Below are 26,974 nucleotides of genomic sequence, written 5' to 3'. Positions count from 1 at the left end.
TCAAGGGTCTTGCTCAGGGAACCACAGTGATGGAGCATCAGCTGTGGGGTTTGAACCTGCAAACTCCTGATCCCCTGTATGCTTCTCTAACCTCTAGGCCATGAATGCAAGTGTCTCACTCCAAACTACACATCTAGAAGGCTCAGTATTTCTTCACGGGTGTGAAGCATAGGTAGCTCATCCCACAATGATCTGTTCCCAAAGTTACAGCCACAGCGAGCATGCAAAGTTCATCTGGGACCACAGAAAATAGTTTTGCTCAAAACAAGTACCCATTTAAAGATCAAGGTTGGTTCTTAGCTATGAGCAAGTGACTATTGAAACATTATTTTAGGTGAAATGAAAAACAGAATCAGAAACAGTCTTTTGATTGGATCCAAGGCCTTTGCTGAACTCTTCCTCCAAATTCATCACACCCCATCTTTACCTTTGCTCTGCAGTGCCAACTCCATCATTTTCTTTGCTATGTCTTTCACTTAAGAACACCCACTCGCCTCCCCCTTCCCAACCGTCCTCCCTCCCTTTCATGTCTTTCCTGCTGTGTCTCCCTCCCCCTCTCCTTTCACTTGCATTACACTCTGTCCTCCGTCTTTTCATTCCTCGCACCCAAAACCTCCACCAGCTGCTCTTCATTCCCCACCCAACCCCCGCTCTCTCGCCTTCCTCACTTTCTCTCGGATATTGCTTTCCTACCTTTTACTGCTTCTGTTGGAAGACCAAGGTTTGATTCCATGCTCATGGCATTTCTGGAGATTGCATGTTCTCCCACACATACATTTTATTGGCATCCTGATGGCAGGATGAAAGATAGATAGAGGAAAAAAGGTTGCCTGTAGCTCATTATAGGAATAACAGTGAGAATATCAGCATAGTAATGTCTTTAATTTGAATAGAACTGCAAGGAATTAATGAGGTACAATGGGCAGCCCTAGTTTTCCAGGATGAATGATTGCTGAGCCTTATTTTTCTACATGCTAAAGTGTGGAAATAAATTAACCAAAGGGTGTATTCACATTCCACTGTTTGATGCGGACCAGAGTTCTCTTCAGGGACTTTCTGGGACCAACAGACTCTGGTCGCCTTCAAAACACCGGTCTTGGGCCTCTTTCAAACGGACTTTCAAATGGGCAGGGGAAAAAAGCAGGAGACTTGTAACATTTGCGTTCTCCTGGAAAATGGCTCATTTACTGACGTGGAGCAATGCATTATAGGTAGTAAACAAACAGCTAACCCCTGAATCGGAAGAAGCAGATCCAGAAAGAAATAGTTGGAAAATATCTCGCAGGCAGACGTAGTAGTGAAGAAGAAGTAAAGAGGAAGAAGTAGTGAAAGAGAAGCTTATTGATATCTGGTCTGAAGACTATATATCGCGGTTGTTTGTGGCTACCCATTAGCCACTGGTTAACTGGCCTAGCCACCACGGGCTAAAGAAGCGGGACTTCCGGTTTCAGTCCGGACTAATCAATGAGCCGTGTTTCTTCTTTAGTTCCTCTCTGGTCAGTGTTTGTGTCAGTTGACAGTGCCCCCAAACTAGCAGCTGTTGTAATTGCGTGACATTTTACAGATGGTGTGGTCCTGTCTCAAAACTGAATGTGAACGCCATCTGAACCAAATCAAGGTGCGAACATTCTCATCTCTCCAAGTGGACCAAGCCCCGAAATATCCGATGTAACAAACACCTTAATAGTCAGTTGTTGTCATTGATGTGTGTGTAAGTGAATGAGTAAATGGGGCAAAAATTGCTCTATGACATGATTTACCTTCAGAAATCTTGTTCTCACAATGTAGTTCAGGCAAAGTAAATCTTCTTTCTATTCTGTTGAATGCAAGTCCAAATTATGCTGCGGGGAGAAATGAAATGAAATGTTTTGTGTTAATTAGTCAGTTAGGATTGCTTCTACTTACCTTACCAACTACCCACAGACAGCGCTGTGCGTATCTGCTTTTGACAGTAGCTTCATATGAAATATGTAGACATGAGAGGGATATTGATCTTCTCATCTGACTTTCAGCAAGAAAGCTGAATGTTGAACATACATTTTTCATGTCATCATGCCTGTTTCACTGCTGAGTTAACCAACGAGTTGAACTAAAATGTCTTCTCAATCAAACGTTTTCGCAGAATCTTCTTTTAGGTGCTGCATAATAACAGCATTCCTGCAGTATATTGATTCCTGTATCCTGACCCAATTTAGCCTTTGGAGTTAGATTCATTTTGAGCAGAGGAATAATGAACGGTATGTGTCGGGTTTATCTTCTCTACTGTGAACATGCAAAGGGAATTAGCTTCTCCCCTCCTGATCTCTTCAGCCCTTCATATTCTCCCTCTGTTAGCTTCACATCATCAGCAGAGACACTACTGTTGCAGATGAGTTGAGTTCAGTTGAGGTCAGACAGACAGTGTTCACTGCTCGGGGAAATACACACTGCTGTACGCTCTGACCGGGTGAGCTGAAGCGAGATGTCCTGGAATTCTCTGACTTTCTTTCTATAATAATAATAATCATAATAATGATTTTTTTTTTTCACATTTTCCTACCAACCTCGCTTCTCTCCATCTTACCCCCCCACGTACACACGCACGCATGCACACACACGCGCACGCACGCACCCAGAATCATTTATTTATGTCAGAATAATTTACAGATATCATCCCCAGCATACTGACAGAGAATCTGATACTGGTCTAGCCAGGATTTTAGCAAATATATTCATTGGTGTCTCAAGCCCAGCTAATTCTGATCAGTTTGTGTCCACATATTTATGACTGTGTGCTCATGTTTGCTTAAACTCACTCGGCATTCACTTCAAAATTTGATCTGAGTAAACACCAAAGTGGATGAGGGAGGGAGGGGGAGAAAGAGAGAGGGAGGGCTATTAGAAAGGTAGAGAGGCAAAACCCCCACCATCATGGGCAGGAAGCTGATATTTTCCCAGACTTATTCTACTTTTTTTTCCTCCCTTTTTCTTTAAAGGAGAGTCTGATCCGACAATTGTAGCTTCCTCTGAGGGGCTAATAATACAACAGAGCCATTGTGTAACTTGCCGTTTCCTTGTGCCTGATTTAGCAAGAGAGAAGGCATTTGTATGCAATCTTTCCCCTCCCAGCATGGTTAGGTGGAGTTGTTTCTGCCATCAGATTGGATTGTCACACCACATAGTAATACTGGACTATTATAGTCTCACTCACATAAACACAAATACAGAGATAACAGTTGTGTTGTTGGTAGCTACGGTGCAACGTTTCACATCTTGTGTCTCTCTCTCTCTTCCACTGCCACTGCACCACTGTGGAGCAGCGATGAAGCACATGTGTGATATGTGGAGTGTACTTAATTAAAAGTAAGAGAAACAGACAGAGAGGAAACAAGCAGCAACAAAGACCTCAATGCACACAGTTCTAGATATGTAGTTGCAAATACAAGGTAGCAGGTAGTATTTGATGATTCCTGTCTTTGCACACATGGAGTCGTGATTGCACAAGCTGTGGATGAAAACACTCACATGCAAAGTGAAGGCCAAAGCGAAGTGCAAATTTGAGACAGCTACTACAACAGCAGCAGCAGCACTCAGACTTACAGAGTCAACAAAGGCTTTAAGAAGACTGAATGAATGGATTGCGGAGAGCAAAACAATGAAATACTCTCAAAAGCTGAGGAATTCATACATATACTATTGTTTTAGCATTGATGCCATCGTGCGTATGAACATCACTCACACTGCGAGTCAACTGAAATCAGAAACATCGATTGCCTTCAACGACGCACCTGTTTGCATCACAGAAACACAAATTCATGACAGATGAATGCAGCAGAAATCAGCAATCTGTATTCTCGGGGAGCCAGCGCACACAGGGAAAAGAAGATAGATATGGCTCATCACTACCAGGAACAGTTTATTCATGCCATTTGTGTGTAAGTGTATGTAAATAACAGTTCAGTTTTTACCTTGATAAGCTAACTAGGATTAACCCAAACCTTATCTAGCATGCAACATCTGTAACCGACATTGAGGGGAAGCCCTTTAAATCAGCCTCAAACTCAACAAAGAAATCATTAAAAACTCAATAATCACAGTGCTATCTTCCCTCGGTGTCTCTTTCTTTTCTACTGCAGATTCCTGAAGTCCAGTTGAGACATTTCGTGCATGTGCAGACATGTTTCACGACAGTTTTGTGCCCTTGTTGAGTTGACGACTAATCACATCAGAAATTCACTGACCTGAAATAATACAATTTGGGTGTGAACAAGCACTTGGGGTGCTAGAGCATGCCTTGGCTCTAAACGACCGATTCGGAATTAGTGTTTGGATTATTGCTGTTTCCAGCACCAAATGACTTGTTTCATGAGGTTTATTTCACTGAATCCGGGAAAATCCTAGTTGTTTCTGGGTTCGTTTGTGTCCAGCTCATCGTCATCTCCAGCAAATTAACTTGGAAAAATGATAAGCTAATAACTTGACACACATGTTGTGAGTGCATGTTATATAGTACAGTATGGTGTTATGTTGCATGGTCATTATTCATTAACGAAGAAAGCTCATTAAGAAACTTTAAATCTTTCTGTTGTGATAATAGTTGCACATCTTATTGTGTCCCTGAAAGCAAATGTTTTGAAATGTGATTATTTGCACTAAGAATGTTTTTTAGGATGTTTCTCGTAAATATACCAAAAAAATCTGTTAGCATAAAGTGGGTCAGTGTTCAAGTAAAATCATAATTCAAAGTGAAATTAAATTATTCATGGAGATGCAGATGGGGCAGTGATAGTCTGTCAAACATGTTTGTAATGAGAAGTTTGTTGCTTTGAATCCCACCAATGTGGGTCCATGACAAAAGCAGGTAACTCCCCACTCCTCAAGTATGTGTCTGAAAAAGTTTACAGCATATAAAGGACATATGCTGTAGCCTGTGACAAATCAAACATATGATACCAGAAGAGGCCTCTCATTCATGAGATAGAGTTGTGAGAAAAACTGTGAAACAGGCAGGTGGAGCTTTGAAAAAAATTGAAGTCTGAATTATACTTTAAGTTGTAGATTAATTTCATCATCGGTGTGCTGTCAAATCTCCTATTAAACAAAGAAAAGAAAAAAATAAGTGTAATAAATATTATCAGTGTGCTAATATTACATCAAACTTTGTGGTTTGTTGAATTTTAAGCATTTTCTTCCCTCAACACACAGACAAATAATTGAGTTAAGGTAAGGAAGATGCGAGTAAATATTAGTTTCTATTATGTAGACATCATAAAATTGGTGTGAGTTTTTATAGAGCTTCCGAGCATACCCTCGATCATCCCCACAGGCTAAGCACACTTACAGTAGCATGTCTGGATAAGTTGACCAGTTGTGTGTGTGTGCGTGCGTGCGTGCGCATACAAGTGTATCTGTTCATCTGAGTGCAGGCCTATCTTGCTGTTTGTCTCCATGTTTGGCTGACCATGCATCTTTCATTTTATCAGTAAGTCTATCAGCCTGTGTGTGTACGAATGTGTGTGTCCATGGGTGAAATGACCACTGGGGTTCCCGCTGTGGTGACCACATGCTCAACTCCATTCTCCTTCCCTTCAGTCCTTCATTTTTACCCCACTTGGCTGCTCTACCTTGACTCTTCATGTTGTTCTGTCTGCCCCGGCTTCTCATTTGGTGGTGAACGGTCATGTTCGGCAGACGTTTTCCATTCTCGGGGTTTCAGGGCCCCATGTGGGGTCCCTGCAGGTGAGAGTGGCATGGCATGAAAAGAAACCAGACAAGGAAAACAAAGCGAATTTGGCAAAGTGGCATACTGGATGACTAGAACTTTAGATTTCATGTAAGTGACTGAATCAAAAACAAATTTACTATTTATTTTATGCAAGTTATCAGAATCAAATAGGGTTTTAATTAAATATCTGTGTGTTGGCGGATAGATGTTTGGGCCTTTATAACACGACACAAACAGGGATACTTTATGATCACCACCTACAAAAAAACAGTAAACAATGTGATCAATATATCAAAAAAGCTCAAAACTTTTAATATGTTGGGTGGTGAGTTACTACGCCAAAGCTAATCAACAAAATCTCGTATCCTCTTTTTCTGGTTGATCTCACCTCCTCTCCCTTTGCCCCCACAGCCACATTCTTCAGTAGTCAGAGACAATAAAGGTCTAATTTGTCTTGGCTGTTGCTTCCAAGTGAAAATCCCTGACCAGTAGGCCATAATGTTGATGAGAATGGAGGGGAAGTGCACGTCTGTGTCCATGACCTTACCTGTCTGAGACCATGACATATATGGTGTTTGTGATTGTGATTAGCGATTAAGTGTGCAGATAACAGTCTTCCTGTGAGTGTGTACACACATATGCTCCCTGGGTTATTTTTCTTATCTGTCTGGCACCAATTAGCTTGGTATGAACGGGGGATTTCTTTCTTCTTTTTTTTTTGGAGAGGGGGGGGGCACAGGGCGTGAGCTGGTGTGTCTTTGCCTAAGCTGATCTGAAAGATTAGAAGGTGTGCCACAGCAACATAAAGCAAAACACAGACAATTTGGCACAGAGGGTTTCTCCGTTTTGCCTGCTTCCTTCCTTCGTTCCATTAGTTTACAAATGATGCCAGGAAAAGAGGGCTAAGCTGTGCAATGCTTGTGGTAAAATAGCAGTACAAAAAAAAGCACCTTATTTTCTCTGATTACATTACATTATGGCGTGTTTAACTGCTTTTTGCTGATTGAATTATTCCTAAACAAAGTGCCCATGAATTCCTGGAAGCATGTTATTGATATTAAGTCCACTCCGGACAATTGAAATAACTTCTTGCACCTCTTTGCCCTCCTATAAACATTCACTTGTGCCCTCTTTAAACTTTCTTCCAGACTCTATTTAAAGGGCAGACACTAGTAAAAATCCCCAGCTGTCTGCTCCCTCTCTTTCTCTCGGTAAACCTAGCCAGCTGTCTGCCCTCCACTTTTGACCTTGTTTTGATGAATGTGCGTGCATGTGTGCGTGCGTGTGCATGTGTGTGTGAGTGGGCTTTCATGGCGACCTTTGACCTTCAGAGACTGACAGGCTAAATCGAGCCACCCTGCCTCTCTTGTGAGCCCTCGTCTCTTTTCTTTCCTCTGTTTCCTGACTGATAGCTTGTCAGTGGGACAAGCTCTTGTGCTCGGGCATTATGTGTGTGTGTTTGTGTTAGCCTGTGTGCGTGTGTGTGCGTGCATGCAGGTGTGTGTGTGTGAGTGAGAGAGAGAGAGAGCGAGAGAGAGGGTGGGGGAGTGTCTGAGTGCCACTGAGACGGGCAAAGAGAGAGGGCATGTTTGAGTGTGTTTTTGTAAAAGGAGGTCACAAAGGAAGATACTGTCCAGACATTTCAAAAATAACAACCCATATAGTTGTATATAGGGTGTGTGTTTCGTTGGAAAGAGTATCTGGTAATTATTTAGTCAGGCTTTGACCTTTGATCTTCTCCTTTGACCTCCCACATCCTGCTCAACCGGGGGGAGATGGACATGCATTCATACATGGCACATCCACACACAGCCCCCCTCACAGACCTCGGGGTCTTGGGGGGTTTTGTGTGGTGGGGTGTGACTAAATGCAGACATTTAGTGGCTTTTTTGACCACAAGAGGTTCAGTCTGTGGCAAACATGTCTCAAAAACTATTAAAAGCGCAAATATATGATCAGAAAGTTTTTGAAGTCACATTTAGTACACCGTAAGATGAAACAGCAACTATTGAGCTTTATAAAGACTATAGTTTATAAGTTATTCCCTGGAGGAGTGAAGGAAAATACATGGCAAATGTTGGAAATACAGAATGAAATACAAGGTTTTTGATGATTACAGCCAACAACATTACTATTTATTGATACTGACTTGCACCTGGCTTTTGTTCATTCAATGAAAGGATTACAAATGATGCACTGATTTTCTGTGCCAACCAAGGTCCCTGCCAACACCATAAAGAAGACGAAAAGCAGCCTGTGATTGCTCTGCATCAACTCCAAGTCCCGTAATAGTGCCGGTTACGCCTGTCTTGTCATTCTGTGTTTGCGTGTGACTCCATGTGGGCATGGCAGTAGCATTTGTATATGGCATGTACAGTTTGTCATTCATCTGCTGTCCATCCATTCGCGGCATGCAAAATTATATTCATGTGAAAGGACAGCAGACAAGCAGACTTGCACTTCTTTTTTCATCTGCTTTTTACATTCTTTCCAATGTGATCACAGAGGCTATGACCTAGCGTCTGTGCTGCCACGGCCACAGAAATGTCAAGATTGTGTGGCATCTCACTATTTTTATGCTTATGATTAATAATTAGGATTATTTTTTTCTATTGGTTGCACTCTCATAATGATGTACCTTGAGCACTAGTATTCCACCCGCGAGAGCTGTGATCACAAAATGACCCCCCCAAAAAAAGAAAGAAAAACTAAGTGAAATACAGAGAAAAGTATGTATTGGCTCACAATAGCATTTATTTCACTAGTTGTCAGTTATCAAACATCATAACGCACACAATAAAAGCGAATGCCGAAAACAAAGTAAAAATAGTTTAAAAAAAAAAGCGGTGAAGTGGTATTCAATAAAATCACTTGAAAGCACAGCCTCAGTTATGGTCAGGCTTGAGTTTAGCTGGAGGGGAAACTTTGCTTTTAACTGCTGGGGCTGGGTGAATAGGTTGACTCGGTACTTGTGTGAAATATTTGTTTGGGCAGTGTGTGTGTGTGTGTGTGTGTGTGTGTGTGTGTGTGTGTGTGTGTGTGTGTGTGTGTGTGTGTGTGTGTGTGTGTGTGTGTGTGTGTGTGTGTGTGTGTGTGTGTGCGTGCGCTAGCGTGAGGGCACGGGTGTGTTTCTGTGCAGACGTTAACAGATGTCTGTGTATATAAGCCAAACAGCCCCTATGCTTAATTCCAGGGTGAACTTTGACTTCCTCCCCTTTCAAGTTTTTCTTTTTCTTTTCTTTTTTGACACAGACCAGCTCCAGCCATTTTAAAATGAGTCATTTTTTTTTTGGCAGTTCTGCTTTTTTTACATAAACTCTCGTTATTCTTAGTACTTGTGTGATCAGCGTAACGAGATGAGAATGTAACGAGGCTTAAAGGTAAAGCACATTTAAGATTAGATTGTTACTCCAAAGTAGCATTACGTTGAAAAAGTTTGTTGAATGTGTTGCTGAACATGCTATGATCCTATACAGTAAATAGACATGATAGAAGTCAGTCCATACATACAGTATACCCCGGAAGACCCTTGCAATTATATCAGCTTGTGGTTGGCCTGAGCAGTGAGAGATGTGTTATGACACAAAGTGACTACAAATACCGCTACACTACATTTATTTGTTACAAAACTAATCAAAGCTCTTTTATTGTAGATACAGTGGCATTTTTCAAATCATTCAGACAACACAAGCAGCTCACCATGATTGGAAATCTTGAAAGCGCTCGATGTATGTGCTGGATGTATTCCTTTCATGTCAGCTTCCAGGGTTTAGTTCTGTTGGTTGTCATGTGCTATGCTATTTGTTGGCGTCTTTCACCATATGACCAAGAGAGTTTGGCATGGCCAACCCAGCATCCTGCCCGAATGTGTATTGTTTCCATTTCTCCATTACAGGACACCTTGTCACCATCATGCTTTGGTGGAAGAACTTTGAGCTACGAGAGCAACAAGTCAAGGCTGAGACCAAGAAGAGCCGGATTCCTCCTGCAGCAGGTAGACAAAGGTAGATAACGCAATTTAAATGTTGTAAATTAACTGTGAATGTACAAATGAGCAAGTTACTTGGACAAGATAGCATTTTACTTGGAGCATCAATGACTGATGTCACGATTGGAGAGAGGGCGTCTCACAATGGGAAGGCTGCAAGTTCAATTCTGCACCTGTCCACGTGGGGAAGTGTCCTTGAGCAAGACGCTGAACCTCAAATCACTATCAATGGATAGATCGAGCACCTTGCATGGCAGCAGTCTCCACTGGTGCGTGAATGTGTGTGTGTGAAAGGGTGAATGTCATTAACGGTGGAAAGCGCTTTGGGGCTGCTCAAGCTGTTGAAAAGTGCTATATAAGTGAAATCCATTTACCATTTACTGACAACCTTGACAATGACTGGTGGGATGTATATAATCCTAATTACAATTGGCTCATGTGTCCCAGACCCCCTCTTCTCTACCTGGCCAGAGCATCCAGGTCAGTCTTCTGGGGGACAGCTGCTCCCTGGCTACCACTGAAGCGCTGTTCCCGCTACAAGACATAGCACTACACAAAGCTGCTATTTGGACTTTTCCCATAAAACCAATGTATATCTCCTTCATGTAGTGAAAATAGTTTCCAGTTGTTTAGGTAAAACAGTTTTAATATGATTTTATTAAAATACCAATTTCATTTGCTACATAATTAAAATGTACTTATTTATTTTTCATGAAATACCCTACAAGTGTTAATTTCCTATATTAGGAAGATAGTGGTATATCACTGAATATTTTATGGAACTTGTGGAAAGCCAACTCTGACTGTGATGACTGATCTGATGTGGTAGATGAGAGTCTGGGATCATTTCCACCCAACCACCTCCTCCTTTATGCATCACCCCCTGCTGGTAATTCACCTTCATCTGTACATGTTGACTTTTGATGCTGAAGCCAGGCGTTGTGTGACATTGGTATGCTATGACTTCAACATATGCATTCATTTGTTATTGAACTGAGGCTCTTATTTCATCTGTGCAACATAATGTCAGTCTCTCATTGGGTTTTGTATCAAGTTTTTACAATTTTCTGAATCACGCAGTTGCCCCTGTTGTTCGTTTCCCATGTTACTGTTCCTAGGGCTGTTGCAAGTCTTTATATTGAATATATTGAATGCTACCCAAGTGGGGTGTTGAATTCCCAAAGGTGCTAAAACTGCAGCTGTGTGCTTGCTCAATATCACCTCGCACCATACCTGACCCTGGCGACTTTTCACCTTAGGAAGAAAGAACTCTGACCTCCAGAGAAATGACCCTTGATCTTAACAGGTCCTAATGATGCAGAGAGGATTGGTGGTGACAGGAGACAGATGGAAACTCACATGCATGTAAAGGTAGACACACATGTGCTGGTGCACAGAGGCTGAGACACACTAATAGAGAGGAAAGGGTTGTTCTGCAGGCTTGAGGAGTGACAGGAGAACCACAGGGACATTCTCACACACACACACACACACACACACACACACACACACACACACACACACACACACACACACACACACACACACACACACACACACACACACACACACACACACACACACACACACACACACACACACACACACACAGCTCAGCTTACACAGGAAACTGCTGAGACATGCAGGCCATGTCTGTTTCCATGTTTATGGACCTTGCAGCCAAAGGCAAAGGCAAGCACACGCATAAACACTCACGACATGCAATCAATTCTCCTTGTTCAGTGTACTTTTGGGCAAACTTTTGGTAAAGACTGAGTTGTCTGTTTGACAAAGTAGCACCTGGTTTTGTTTACCCACGACTACAGGTCAACCTGACATTGTTTTATTATTGCTGTTTGAGAGCGTGTTTGCAAGTCTGCACAAACTACCAAAGAACATGCATTAATACTGCACATGCACACACTTTACCTACAGTAATTGAGTTTTCTGAAGGTTAAACTGGACACAAACTAATTTGTTTTGGCCTCTGAGGGCTTCCTTCTCTTAAAATAATGAGCCTCATAGTTTACCCTTTACTAAACCTCCCCAGTAGACCACAGATGGCCTTTCAATTACCAAGCTAAAACATGCAGAATGGCAATGCATACTATTATCAATGAACAGCAAGAGGGACCACATTTATATCTCCTCATGAGCTAGCAGACAGACACACACACATACACACATACTCTCGCAGACATGCTTAGGCACATATGCACAGACAGATATTCGAGCATACGTGTACACACACACACACACACACACACACACACACACACACACACACACACACACACACACGGGCACATGAGAGCCTGATTACTTTGCTTATTTGCTTAGCAAGCAATCTTTCTTAGGGTCACTACTCTTCACCTCTACACTGCACCAATCTATAAATCCAGCCCTCGGGGACCAAGTCAAGCCAGCATATTTGGGGAGTGATCTGAAGTTAGTTACTTTGCTGCTGCTGACTCGCTCATCTTTGCAAAGGATATTTTGACTTTTTGGATGAATGCAGCAGAGGAATATAGTCAGGTTGTTGTTTCTGAAGTTATGAACTCACTCATGTGGCATTAAGATTGCTTTTTTACGCCACTTTGCAAAAATTGTTCTGTTGCACTATTAAGTGTGAGACCAACATGTGAATCAAACTAAGAGAAATGACTAGTAATTGAATAAAACCTATGTGAGGAGAATAAAATAAGTTGGATTGTTATTTTCTCTTGATATGACTTCTATCTCTTGCTTTAGTGTAAAATCAATACAGAAAACACCCAATGTGAAGTTTCCTTCAACAGTGAATACATATTAATGACTTATAGTATTACAGTCAAATATTGTTTTTGCAATTATCTGTTAAACCATAATTTCTCAATTATGAAATAAGTTAATAAAGTTGTGCGCTCAGATTATTTAATATTACTATATTTAGTACTATCATCCAACATTTGTAGTAATGATCATAGATGTTAAAAACTGTTTTAGTTATTCAGGCAGCAAGCTCACCAACACCAAAATATAATGCATTTCATTTGTGTAAATAAGGTAACACATGTCTGGAGAAAAGTTCAGCTTTATATTCAAGACTTTGCCAAACCTGTACTTTTCTTACTCGTTATAATTCAATAAATAACAAATTGGAAGTCAGTTATACAATATTTATAGAATATATGCTGATAGATGGTGAAAACAACAGGAAGCCTCTGCGGTCTTTACATCAGTGTGTGTGACAGCTACACATTACTTCTGGATGCTTTTAGAGTGAAATGTTTGTCTAAATTTATCTTTTCGAAAAAAAGGCCCTCACTGTGACATGTTGAGAAGAGAAAGTTGTGAAAAGCTGTATGTATGCAAGTCCTACTGTTTAGGAATATATAATTCTCTATTGATATGCTAAAAAGACATTTTGGATAGGGGTTTTAAAGGCAGATATTCACCAGGGAGTTGTGGGCTAGCAGAGGGTAGCTGCATAATCAGCTAACTGATATTCTGCATAATAGAGTTGGGATTTCTGGGTCAGTGTGTTGTGTGTGCGTGTGTGCGTGTGTGTGTGTGTGTGTGTGTGTGTGTGTGTGTGTGTGTGTGTGTGTGTGTGTGTGTGTGTGTGTGTGTGTGTGTGTGTGTGTGTGTGTGTGTGTGTGTGTGTGTGTGTGCGCGTGTGCGTGCTTGTGTGTGTGGCAGTAGTGACATTGGTGGGGGTTTGTCCTTTTATCTGCATGGAAGTGTGCATGTCTGGATGTGTCCTATCTGCATGTGCATGCATGTGAGTCCTCCATGTCTGTATGTTTGTCTGCATGTGCGTGTGCATATGTGCGTCAGGGCCGCTGACCTCTCTCCTCTCAAGGAGGACGGTCCTCGACTCATTAAGGAAGACTGAGCGTGAGACAGGGAGAGGGACAGACAGCGAGGCAGAAAAATAAACAGCAGGGTGGAGGTGAGGAGGAGAGACAGGCAGCAGAGTAAGGGCAGCCACAGAGGGTTCTAGCAAGTTAAAGGTCACTCATTTATTATCACAGCGAGCAAGAAGGGCTCAGACAAAGCAGATCATGAATTTTTTTTTTTTTCCTGATTCACATTATCGCGCTCACGCATCACATACAGACACACTCATTTGTCTCCATGGGGTATATGTCACAAACCAGACTCGACTGCGGTTTAATTGAATCAAGAGTCTGTGTGTAGGTGTTTGAGGTTTAGGAAAGAGGGGAAGAGGTGGCGTCGGGGCACATGGTAGAAGCATGTGGGTGTGTGCAGTGAAAGAAAATCTGACTCTCAGATTCCATGTGCGTATAAGAGCACCAAGGGCCCTGTCTGAATTCATGTGTGGGGTCATGGACTTGAATGCATGTGTGTAAAATGTGTGGGCGTGCACACATTTGAGTGTGTGATTACTCAAAACGTAGAGCTTTTGATCCAGCCCGTGTGCCTTGTGACACAAATGGCAGGTTAAAATAACTTTTCTCTCTCTTAGATGAAGAAAAGTTTACACGCGGTGTGAACAGAAAGAAGGAGGACTCTATAGGGGCTGCTATAAGCCTGGGAAAAAAAATCAAAGGCCCAAATGTAGCTCTGGTTATTGCTCATTTTCAAGTCATTAAAGGATACTGGCATCAGAGTCTGTTGGAGAAAGAAAGAGGGATTGAGGGTGAGAGATGAGGCTGAATGATGGAGAATGTCAGGATAATCTTCGGGGGGAGAGCAGCATTGCTGTGAAGTACAAAGGGACCACAACAGAAACCCGTAACCTCAACAAAGCCCACCACCTTATGATCACAGAGTGCTGCGGTAATCTGACAGGAGGTTCCTATACTTATTACAGTCTTAATCTAAACTCCTCCTGTGTTCGGGTTACAGTATCTGGGCTTCGACGTGCCTGACAGATCAGGACTTGAACCATTGTTGGAACTGCTGCGACTCAAGCTTCTCCTACAAAGCATACTTTTAGTGTCCCTTTGGCTCAGACTGTCATAAGGCTCTGAAAACGCACCTCATCTTTCCTCCTCCTCAACTGAATTTAGATTGCTGAGCTTCAGACATTTACATTGCCTATTCGAATTGTTACACGAAGATATTATGATGTTAGATGACTGCAAATGTTATTCATGGATATGTACTGCCTGGAAGAAAGTGAGAGATGAATGGGTTTAGGATGAGAGAAAGATCGATGGATACAGAGAGGAGAAAATGTGGGGAAGCAGCCAAAGGGAAGCAGAGCATTGGACTGAGAAACAGACATAGCAAAATCGGAGATAGAGTGAGAGTTGGAGACAAGAAAAAAAAAAAGAGAGGGACAGAATTGAAAGAAACCACAACAGAAACCCAAAGCCCACTAAGTCCTCTTCTCCTTATGTTGGTGGGGTGTGGTGTTGGGGATCTGGCACAACTTCCTACAGTACAGCCTCTCTCTGAACATTTCATATATATATACACCCAGGCAGACACAAAGTCACAGCTCACCACATCACAACTGAACATATGTGTGTGCGTGTGTGTGTGTGTGTGTGTGTGTGTGTGTGTGTGTGTGTGTGTGTGTGTGTGTGTGTGTGTGTGTGTGTGTGTGTGTGTGTGTGTGTGTGTGTGTGTGTGTGTGTGTGTGTGTGTGTGTGTGTGTGCGAGAGTTTGTTAGAGTAACCACTCAGCTCAGCTGCTCCCAGGCTCACAGAAAATGTTCGCTGCCTGAGCGTGTCAGAACTGTCTCTTGATCTCATCTGTCTTTTTATTGCCTAATCCCTGTCTCTCTTCTCATTTTTCTCTTCTTCCTGAGATACCCCTCCAACTTCAACTTTTGTTTTCTTTTTTTCTCCCTTCACCCCAACAATCCATTTTCTTTCAATGCATATAGAAATATATGTGCATGGCTGACATATATTCACGGTTTTATTAGTATATGTATGATTTCTTTCTTGGATGGACATCTGCCCACCATACTGATCTTATCAAAGTTCTTTTATTTGCTATGGATGACTTTCAGATGGTAGCCAGCCCACCATATGGGTCATTTGCGCACCATGCCGATGGTTTGGGAGTGAGACGGTGGCTTGCTCATGAATGTTTCATTCTGGTTTACATAACAGTGGCTCAGCTCTTTGGTAGCTGACACTGAATGTGTGATTACAAAATGCTGTCTGTTCTGCTCACCCTCTCCTTTCTCCATGTCTGTCAGTCTCTCTTACATTTCCTGTCCCTTTAAATTTGCCTCCATTCCATTTTCTGTCTCATTTCATGAAAATAACATCATGCAACTGAGATGTATCACCATCATGCGGCATCCCCCACTCACTGTTTTCCAATTTCTATTTGCCTTATTGGCATGACATGTTACATTTGTGTTGCCAAAGAATTCAACAGAAAGAAATGGTTTAAAACAGAGACTTGGCATTATAAAATGTTTTTTAAAGACTAACTAAAGCACCAAACTGTTATAGATCTACCAAGGCTGCACAATATCTTAATGGGTTATATGTTTACCAAACATACAGATACAATTAAATGTGTACTGAACCGAATGGATTATGAACATACTTCATTGCTTTCTGCCTTGTGACGCTGTATTTAGGCTCATCAGCCTCATGTAGGATGCAACATAAGACCTAATTTGCCTAATCTGCTCTCAGTGACAATACAAGTGTGCTGATGCTTAGCAGGTCTGATATGACGACAGCAAACTTGAAAACTAGCATGTGTCCATTCTGCAGATAGGCAGTCACCATCTTGGTCAGTTCACTCAACATGTTCCGAACATGCTGAAACCAGTAATAAAATAAAATACACCTGAACTCGATTAAGGTACATAACAACAAACTTACATTTTATTGAGTTTGTGTGTGCAATTTGCCTGTGATTACTGTCTGATTTACTGAAACAGGAGATGATTGCATAATCAGTGACTGGAAGTGTGCTGCAGACTCCTTCAGGATAAACTTTTCTCAATTATCATCCCTTGTTCACACAAATTGACAAACTGATGTTTTGTGAAGCATTCAACAAAGACACCACATGCAACACTGACTGAACTCTGTTCACAGACATTAAAAAAGTTCCCAACTGCACAATACAGATTCCTACTAGGATATGAATCTATTATTTCATTGCCCGATGCATATTAAAGCACGTTCTCATATTGGGTATACCTTATAGATAAGGGAGTGGATCTGCTTTAATTGTAATAGCACTGACTGAGCACTCCATCAGTTGTGGTCCAACATGGGCTCCAAGAGCTGCTATTATGTTTTGGCTGTGGTGCTTGGTACAGACACCGCTATGCATGAGTCAGGTCCTCTCCTCCATTGAGCCGAGTCCCTCTAACCACTCATAAACGTGAAAATAGTTAATGTGTTTCCATGCTGGTTCAAAATGTCTATTCCTGCATCATTTGTGGTCCCAACCTCAGTTCCTTCTCTTTGAGACCAATACTGTGTGTGAGTCAGGTTCTTTTGCCCATTTCTAAACATGGCGCTGAGCAGACAGTTAACCATAAATGTCTGCTTACGTCTCCACCCGTTGCCAGATAGCTGACTCCAGGGGCTCCAAATGTCTCTTTAACCTTCCTCTGAATATAGTTAGACTCTTCAGGTTATGGGTCATTAAAATATGCTGGGATCATTTGACAGAAGTAATAATCTCCCTTTTTATAGTCTCTCCCTCTCTCTCTCTCTCTCTCTTTCTCTCTCTCTCTCTCTCTTGCACTCTCTCTCTCACTCTCCTTCTCTCTCTTTTAAAAGTTCACGTTTCACTGTGTCCCCTTATCTTTCACTTTGTCAGTGTCTCTGACTTAATCTCTTTCTAAGTGTTTGATAATTGCATATGAGTCAGACCTTCTGGCGTAGTAAGTAGAAGAAGATCCCTCTTTTCTCACTATTATTCTCTACCGCGTCCTCTCGGCCATTACCAGCACCCAAAGATGCTGACAGACGATGCCCATGAATGATGAATGATGACTGGAGGTCTGTCTGTTGCCAGCAGAATGCATAATCCAGCACATATACGGCATTCCCAGCCCTTCTCACAAGAAGCATGGTCCACTTCCCGCATGGCATTATGAGATGACTTGCCCTCAGCAGGACAGCAGGATCACTTAATGTGGAAATCCAACTGCAAAACAGTACACGTTGCTCATACCTAGAGGTATAAATGCAATGGTTTTATGACAAGCTGTCAAGTTATTCCTCAAGTACAGATGGATGACATAATCAGTCTAATTATGTCAATCATGGGAATCCATTTCTATTTAATTAAACAGGGTTATATTTCAGTTTTTATAAGTAATTATTATATCATAAACCTTTTCATGTTCTCAAATATAAGAGAAAAAAATTAACACAAGACCAGTTTACATAAAGCTCTCGACTCCAATGTGCTTTTGACCCTGAAAGCAGTGTTACAGCTTTCCTGCAAATCAATTCACCACCTTCAAAATTAATATGCAGCTTTTTCTTTCAGCACAGAACATTTCTGATCCTTCTAAGAGGACTGTGTCTATGTGTCTGTGTACAGGATATATGTGCATGTGAGAGGAATGAGTGAACTCAGACACCTTTGCAGCATACAGACGCGTTGACACTCATGTCTGTCTGTGTCTGTATATATCTGATTGTGTGGGCGCAGCTACACCTGGGAAGCACAGACATGTTGCTGTACATGTGTCTGCATGCAGCTCCCTGTGCACTACATTCTGTGTGTGTGCCAGTGTGGAAGCATGTGCAATAATGCTCGTATGTGTTGTGTGCGTGTGTGTGTGTGTGTGTGTGTGTGTGTGTGTGTGTGTGTGTGTGTGTGTGTGTGTGTGTGTGTGTGTGTGTGTGTGTGTGTGTGTGTGTGTGTGTGTGTGTGTGTGTGTGTGTGTGTGTGTGTGTTCCTCGTATGTAGGTCACCAGTATATTCCTGATGAAGTCTGGTCCTCTGGAGAACCCTCTACAGATATGAGGGCCTAAATTAGATGCTATTATCTGAATGTGTGTGTGTGTGTGTGTGTGTGTGTGTGTGTGTGTGTGTGTGTGTGTGTGTGTGTGTGTGTGTGTGTGTGTGTGTGTGTGTGTGTGTTAGAGAGAGAGAGAGAGAGAGAGAGAGAGAGACTATTATCAGACAAGAGCCTCACAAGCATGTGTTTTCAATTTTGTGCACATGCATGCTTTTACATGTAAGAGCAGAAGCATCCTGAGAGTGTTTGTCCATCTGTGTGAGTAGGTGTTTTGCTATTTCCACCATAATGTATTTATGCATGTGAGTGAAAATGACACATGGGTATCATCTGACAGCCTTGTTGCCTGTTATCACTGACCTGGGACTGTAAAGCACGACCCTCAATTTTAACAACTGTTAGCTCTGGAGGCCTGTCCGTATCACGAACCCACTAAGCCAAAGTGCTAATAATCCCTCAAGCACCACGCCAGTGGTCATATAACCATGTATAGCAAAGTCATGGTGAATGAGAAAATATGATTTTGTGATGGATTCAATCTTCTCATTTCTCCCACTTTCTTTCTTGCTGAAATTGTAAGTATGCCAGGTATTTAGGAGCAGAGAGTCAAACACTCATGCATGATCACATGGCTATGGTGTACCTCTATCATGTAATTTTGTAAGGACGCTGTTAAAGAACCCAGAGCAGATATAATTAGTTTTTTTAAGCGTATAGTATTACACACGTGATGTCACTTCCTTGACATAATTGCATTTCTGCATAGCAGTTGAGCCAGGCAGTTTGTTGAAACATTACACATAATCCCCCTTCATTTCAAGATGTCTACATCTTCAGACAGTCTACTGTGTGTAAGTCACAGGGACAATACCGCGCGCAGTCAATCTGTCAAACCAATTCGGAATTTTGCTCGAGCTCAGCCCAAAAAGTTATATTCAACCTGAGCGAGATGAATGGGAGTGAGAATGTCTACCTTTGAAAAGCTTCATGCTTTGACCAAATCATATGCTGTCACTCCTAAGCTTTAGAAGGCCTGCACTTTTCATCAAAGCCCTTGATGGCTACCTTTCACAGCACTGTCGAATACACCCTCAAAAGCTTCCCTCCCTCCTTTCCTCCCATCCCCTCCCAAATCTCTTTCTTCTTCCCTCCCGATGTCTACTACCCCTTTCCCCTGTCTCTACAGCCCCCTCCCTCCCCCAATCCCTCCATTCCCCTTGTCCTTAATCCCTCCCTCCCTCCCCTCCTCAATCAAAACCTCAAATCCCTCCAGGTTTTTTTTTTTTTTCCTTTTCTTTTCTGTGTCTCTGCGACTTCAGCACTGTCAAGGTAGATGAAACAAGAGAAATTCAGATTCATCACAGTCATAACCTTCCATGATAATAATCCACTACTGCTCTTCCCTTGTGGCGCGAGACCAGTGTTACTGGCCTTTTTGGGGTTTATTTGCATATTTGTTTCCCCTTTGTTTCTTTTGATGAATTATTTACTGCAGAGTGGAATGACAGCAGAGATCAGTGATGATTGCTGTCGCGGGTGGATGAGTGCCTTTCTACTCTTGGTAATTATTCTCCCTTTTTTCCTGATTTTCAATCAAGATATTCACTCGTATTTCCTGGTGACAACAGAAAAGAATTAAAAACACACAAAAAAAAAAGCCCTGGTGTAGCCCGCTGGTGGAACCTTTCCACCGTCTAACGGGAATGCGGTCTCCTTTGTTGTCATAATGATTACAGAGTAGGGAAAAAGCTGCAAAAAAAAAAAAAGGAGAAAAGGGAGAGAAGAGAGATCAAATGGAAAACTACTGTAAACATGAATGTGCTGGGAGGGCCACCTTAACCACCTCCCACACACAGGACAAGCGAGTTGAAACACACAGACATCCTGCCCTTCATCAGCCAACCTTTAAAAAGACTTAATGAGAATAATATAAACTGCTAATAGAAGATGAGCAGTGCAGTTTGTGATCCTTTTGAGTGATGTTTGAGCACAAAGTCAAATTGAGCCGCTGCGGAGCTTAAGGTTTGGACCGTGCGTGTATCTGCAAACAAAACAACGTCTCCAGAGTTGTAATCACAGCGAGTTGTGTCCACATAAACGCCTTGATTGTAAGCCTCGGAAACTGCGCTTGCAGTGTGCGTCAGGGATCTGCCACACATATACACAGTTGCACGCACACAACACACACTGTCACTCTGTCCCTCCGTTGCCCTATCCAAGAATAACAATGCATAATTCATGTCCCGAAGTCTCGTCTGCAGACAAAAGTCAGCGTTTGCATTTATTATTTATTGAAAACAGCTCACAAGATGAATCCTTTAACAAACAGACTAAGCACTATACCTATTTCTTTTTTTTCTTTTTTTTCCCATGCTGTTTGTGTTTTGGCATAGATTTAAGTGGGCTCATTAGCTGAGATGAGGATGTAAGGAGAGGAGAGGAATGGCAGGGGAGAGAGATAGAGAGTGAGAGAGCAAGAAGGGGGTGAGAGAGAAAATTAGGCCAAAAGATAAAGTGATAGTATCTGTAAAGGTATGAATTAATGAGTTTTGTGTGTGCCACATCAATTAATTTAATAATCTAAAGCTTAAGGGGCTAACCTAAGTTTTTAAAATGCTATCACATTCGCGTGATAAAAGTTCACTTGTGCCAGCCAATGGGAATTTAAACAAGGAAAGTTCAAAAACTCTGCTGTGTTTTTTTGGTTGTTTTTTTTTTTTTTTTTTACTCGATTGCTTTGCAAAACATGGATGTAATAGATTTGTATGTGTAGCATTGTGTAGTTTTACCGCGCTCACAGCAAAGCTGCACCCCGGTTGAATTAATACAAGAAAACGGTTGCACAGACGCGTGCACGTACTTCACACCCCTTTCAATGTCATCGTTACACTTGTTGTGTGGACAGTTTGCCTTGAGGATGGGAGCAATTTATCGCGGAATGAAGGGAACATTTGCCATCCTATGCTAATGCAGTCATCATTTATTCCAGTGTGCTTGAATTTTCCCCATTCTTCTGCTCCACCCCTTCGCCATCCATCACTCATGTAAGGCATGAAGTATTATCTTTGCAGAACATTTTATATTCAGTTTCCCCTTAGTTGGGTGAGGGCACACACACACACACACACACACACACACACACACACACACACACACACACACACACACACACACACACACACACACACACACACACACACACACACACACACACACACACACACACACACACACACACACACACACACACACACACGCAAGGCTATTTCTGTGAAAAAAAAATCAAATCTGGTCTAGCAAAGGTTGAATAATTGATGTGTTATGTTAAAATAGGAATGAAATAATCATAGCCTGTTGGATGTTGGAGGAACATCAAACCCAAAGTTGGAGCTTGGCAGACTGGGCTGAGCAGGGTAGGGGCCTTATGTATTTGGGACGGCTGCCCTGTAAAATAATAATGAATAGCAAAGAGTTGGGAGATTAGGACATTTTTGTTCTGCACTGTACCTGACACTTTGCGCGTGCCCACCCATGTTTTTTTACTGCGTGACCAGGGCACATCTATCCGACATGAATAGAGCGAGATTTTCTGGAACTGGTTGGTGTAATGTTCTGTGCAGACATTCCAGCACGCCCCCGCCCCCCCTAAAAAAAAAAAAAGAATACACCACCAAAGTACAAAAGTTTGATTTTTATCCATCTTGAATCTGGTGAGGTTTGTTTCTCATTCGACTGTTTACCATTGTGTGGAATACTGTTGGCTTTTATTATCATCTACAGATGATACCGGATTACACTGGGAAAAAAAGGTGTATTATTTTATGTTCTAAATGCATTCACTTGACTTGGCAAGTAGTTGATAAGAAACTTATCGACTTTCAGTTTTACTGTTCTATAAGCTCATGGCGGTGCTGTGTGAAATAATATCTGCCTATTTGCCTCCGTGGCCAAGTGGGCCTCTTTTTCAAGGCTATAAAAGTCAGTCATGAATATATACATACCATACATCTCTTTATAGATGTACACCCTGATACACCCCCTCCCCACACACACACACACATACACACACATTCCATGCATCATTGCTTGAAATGAAGATAAACTGCTTTTATGTTTAGGACCACCTTTAAGGATCGTCCCCCATTTGGGATGCAACAACTTTGCTCGATGAACATATTCATTCTGAAGCTCCAGTGAGACGCGTGCAGCCGTGCATCTCCACACCGATGTGGTTTTATGATGGTATGGATGCTGTACAGTATAGATTTTCCCGTACAGCTGCAGAGGGATATAAATGTTTATTATTATTGCTGTTTCAGCCTCTCATTCGCCATCTGTGTTTCTGCCCCAACCAGATCCTGTTTGCTTTTAATGAACGATCTCGAGGAACGAGACGCAGCAGGGTCAAGGGGTGCGTTTGTGCTCTCCTTCACTGTTGGCGCTGAGATTAGAATTTTATTGATACTTTAAGGTTCTGTATGTAAATTAATGGGTGCAGTGTGAGCTGCATGATGAGTTGCTGGGAAGACGGGGAAGATATATTGAAAAGTTGAAAAGGTTAATTTGGAATAAAGGCTGTTCTGTAGAAAAACTGAAAAGTCGATGAGATGATTGAGTGCCTGTGTTGGAAACACCAGACGAAAAGAGAAATACTGCAAGTTTTTTATAGCTGCATGTCTTTTATGACTTCGTAATGAATATCTTATGCAGCACAGTCAGTCTGCATCAAGTGTTGGCATATTTAGAGAACTATTACAAGTAGTGGCATTTTATCTGTGATCCTTTCTGTGGTCGGTCCAACCTCTCCCTTGCGTTTCTGTTCTCTGCCCTCTCACCAGTCAAATAGTGTCCGACACAGGGGGGCTTATTTTATTAATTCACTGTTTCCTCCATTACAGGCCCCCTTCATTGTAGTCCGCATGGCAAGAAGACCACCTCACAGGGATTTTCCTCTTCAGCAGGTAACCACAAAGAGTAACAGAGGCACATTAACCACATGTACAGCACCCTACTCCTCCCACACACGCAAGCTTTCAATTCTGTATAATTCTGACCACCAGCACAGCACACACACACACACAACACACACACATTATCTTTATAAGGTGTTATACACCAGTGGCCACCAACACTGGGTCTCAGTGTTCTCTAATCCATACTCAGGCTGAAAAGACTGGTCCATGCAATGGAGGGATTACACTGTCGGATTAATGGGAGTTTTAATTTGAGTCATTGTAAGAACCCTTGATAATAAGAATAGGTGCAGGAATGAATACCACTGCTCCTATACGATACGAAATGTGGTCCAACTTTGCATTATAGCGACAGGATTCACCTTAAGACATTGTCAGTCCTATGTTTTCTATCATTTAAAGAGACCTTACAGAGGGTTAAGATGACTGCAGATACTGAGAGTAACTATGTGCTTTTGCTCAAATGAGGTACAGTTTTCCTGTACTTGAACGTTTCCAATGGATAAGCGTTGCGGACTGCAAGCAGAGTACTGTAGCGTTGCAGCTTTTACTCCACAGCCATGCTATTGTAGTTTGGTATTGTTGCACTAAAATAACCAAAGCTGTCTTGAGAAAAAACAAAAACAGAGGCTTCATTGCTCCACATTATTGGAGCATTCACAGATGTGCAAGTCATCTTTGCCACGTACTTTATTACATCTCAACACCATCATGGTTGCTGATTTTTTAACTGTTTACTGATTGAAGCTCAATTGTTACTCTTAACTTTTTTGAGACACACAGTATCCATTGCTTTCAAACATCATTTAAATCTGTCAGCCACACAACTTTTTACGACTTTGTCTGAATCCACTTTAAAGGAGCTTTAGACTCGTAATAATAGCAGCATCTTTACGAACTATACATTCAAAGTTGACGTGTCTCAAGATGTGAGGTGAAATGTCTCCAAAGCTCCAAGCAAGTTCACGATACAATCAGATATAACATGACCTGGATGATTCAGTCTTTAGATGTGTATGCATAGACAGTTCTTTCTCTACAAATCTGATTATACAAAGCGTTTGTATGTGCAGTGATTAACTGTATTCACAGACAATGGTTTTCAGATGTTTTCCGAAGCCTATGCATTGATTTCAACCACACAATCATGTCTGTTTCCAATTCTATGCTCGCTCTGCATTTTTTTAAGCTTTTGAAGATTTAATTTAAGTGAGTGTGAGGGTCCACCAAGTAGTTTTCAATGTATCTCTATTCACGGAGCAGTACTTTGTTGTTCTCGTCCAAGCTTTTATTCATTCAACATCCAACTATTTTATAGCAAATACCCTTCATATGTTGTGTGTGCACTGTTTTCAAATAATACTTGCTATTAAGCAATTTGCACATAATTGAGTTTTTAATTAAAACATGACAGCAGCTCAATCTTTTTTTCTGGATATGGATTGTAGATTGAACCACTTTCTTGTTTAATGGTTAAATGCTTGAGTACAGACATTCAAATGCAAGAGAAACTCCTCAAATGTGTAAAGACATTTCAAAGAGTTAAAGAGGTAAAGAGGAGCAATCAAAAACTCAAAAGGAAAAAGTGTGTATGGAAAACTTGATGAATGGGTGGTTAGAGGGCGGGTGGAAAAGAGAGCTGTTTCACATGCATACAGACAACAATAAAATCATGGTTGTGGGCATAAACAGAGGTAAACAAGTGCAGGCTTACAGAATATAGAAGGACATATATTTTCCTCTAGTCGTTTTTGCCCATTTACCTTCTGCATCTGGCGAGAGGAATATGTCTGCTCCACTATGTTAGGAAATGAGCACTGGCTTAGAAGAATAGAAATAAGGAGACAGATTGGAAGTTCACTAAATAGAATCATGTTGAATTAAATACATATATTTTGCACGAGGTCAGACAATTTCAGTGCAATTCCATTTCCCAGTGAGCGACTACAACAAGCAAAGCCCCAAATCTCAGCGGTTGTTGATCCATTTTAATTATTAAAAACCACACTGCTGAACTGCATTGCTTTCTGAAACTGCTGCTTAGAATTTTAATCAATCCTTGTCCTTAAAATTAAAACTGGAGGCTCAACAGATGTCTCAAACAGCAGAGAGAAATTTGCACATTGATTGCTATACCCTTCCACATGTGCAAATGTATGTGGATGATATGATTTCCATCACAGACCTTGAAAAGGAAGGAACTGCACCTGTATCGTCTGCTTTTGGCTCCACTCCAGTGTCATTGTGTTCAAACACTGCTGGATTCCGCATGCAGTTCACACTGTACATATTTGGATTGTTGCACATTTTCATCCCAGTGGCTCTTTGCTGCTGCACATTTAATTTGACAAATATATTGAAGTAAAGTGCCAAACCATGGCTTTAATTTAGCTGTTTATGTGAGGTTTCCAATATTTATGAGTAGATTTACCTCAAAATCAGAAGACATATTAAGTAGGACTTTGAACGCATGCTGTTTTGAATCTAATAAGGCATTTATCTGCCAGATACCTCTTGTGAATCTGTGTCACATTTAAGTCAGCTCATCAAGACAAGAGCTCAAAGTTGATTTAGGCATTGTTTACATGACAACATTTCAAGTGAAAAACGCATCCTTTTTGCATTTTTGTTTTCTAAAAGTTGTGATTTTTTTTTTTTTTTTTTTAAACAATGTCCATTTGCACAAAAATTACGGAAATACTGAAGACAATGTTGGCATGTAGGGCCATTAGTGGATGCTGTTGTTTGTTTTTGTAATGAAACAACACACAGAAGACAATGTGCAATAAATGTAAACAATGGCAAGTTCACAGACATTCATATAGATTTGTATGGATATATCGACAACCAAGTTGGATTGCCATTACAGTGACTGTCAACTATAAAAACTTCCAAGTCCCAGGAAAATATGGACTGGGAGTCATGACACTGGAGGAAATCATTGTTGTTATTGTCCATCTACGCAAACATTTGTGGTGCACCAGTGCCATAGCAACCTTTCAGAAAAGTTGCTTTTTCTTACGGTGACACAGAGATGGAGTCAAAGCATTTTTAAAAAGTTGCGATTTTCCCCATTTACACAGACACAGTCAGACCCCATTTACACGACGACGAAAACGTGTGTCACCACAAAACTTTGGTTGCATTTGGAGTGTCCGTTTACACATCGGTGCTCAGATCACCCCCCCCCATTACAAAAACAAGCAACAGCGTCCCCTCATGGCCATTAATGCCAACTACGTCATTGTCAGTGTGTCTGCTGCAGCTGCAGTGTAAACGTAACACTTTTCTTCAATGGGGAATGTGTTGTCACTTAGAACATTGTCGTGTAAACGAGGCCTGAGAGCGTTTTCAAAAATAGTAGCTCCGAGCACCGCTGTCATGTAAATGTA

The 26,974-nt window shown here is 41.5% G+C and overlaps 1 long non-coding RNA gene across 1 annotated transcript in view; it reads left to right on the top strand.

Moving 5' to 3' along the window:
* Positions 1 to 26,974, top strand: part of LOC308133154 — a 58,696-nt gene that overhangs the window by 5,588 nt on the left and 26,134 nt on the right. The window contains exons 2-3 of the long non-coding RNA XR_013936723.1: positions 9,600 to 9,708; positions 23,508 to 23,570. This is a non-coding gene — a long non-coding RNA (uncharacterized lncRNA). The remainder of the gene's footprint in view (positions 1 to 9,599; positions 9,709 to 23,507; positions 23,571 to 26,974) is intronic.

The sequence above is a fragment of the Blennius ocellaris genome, assembly GCF_963422515.1.
Source record: "Blennius ocellaris genome assembly, chromosome: 8".
NCBI lineage: Eukaryota > Metazoa > Chordata > Actinopteri > Blenniiformes > Blenniidae > Blennius > Blennius ocellaris.
This window is presented reverse-complemented; position numbering and strand designations above follow the sequence as displayed.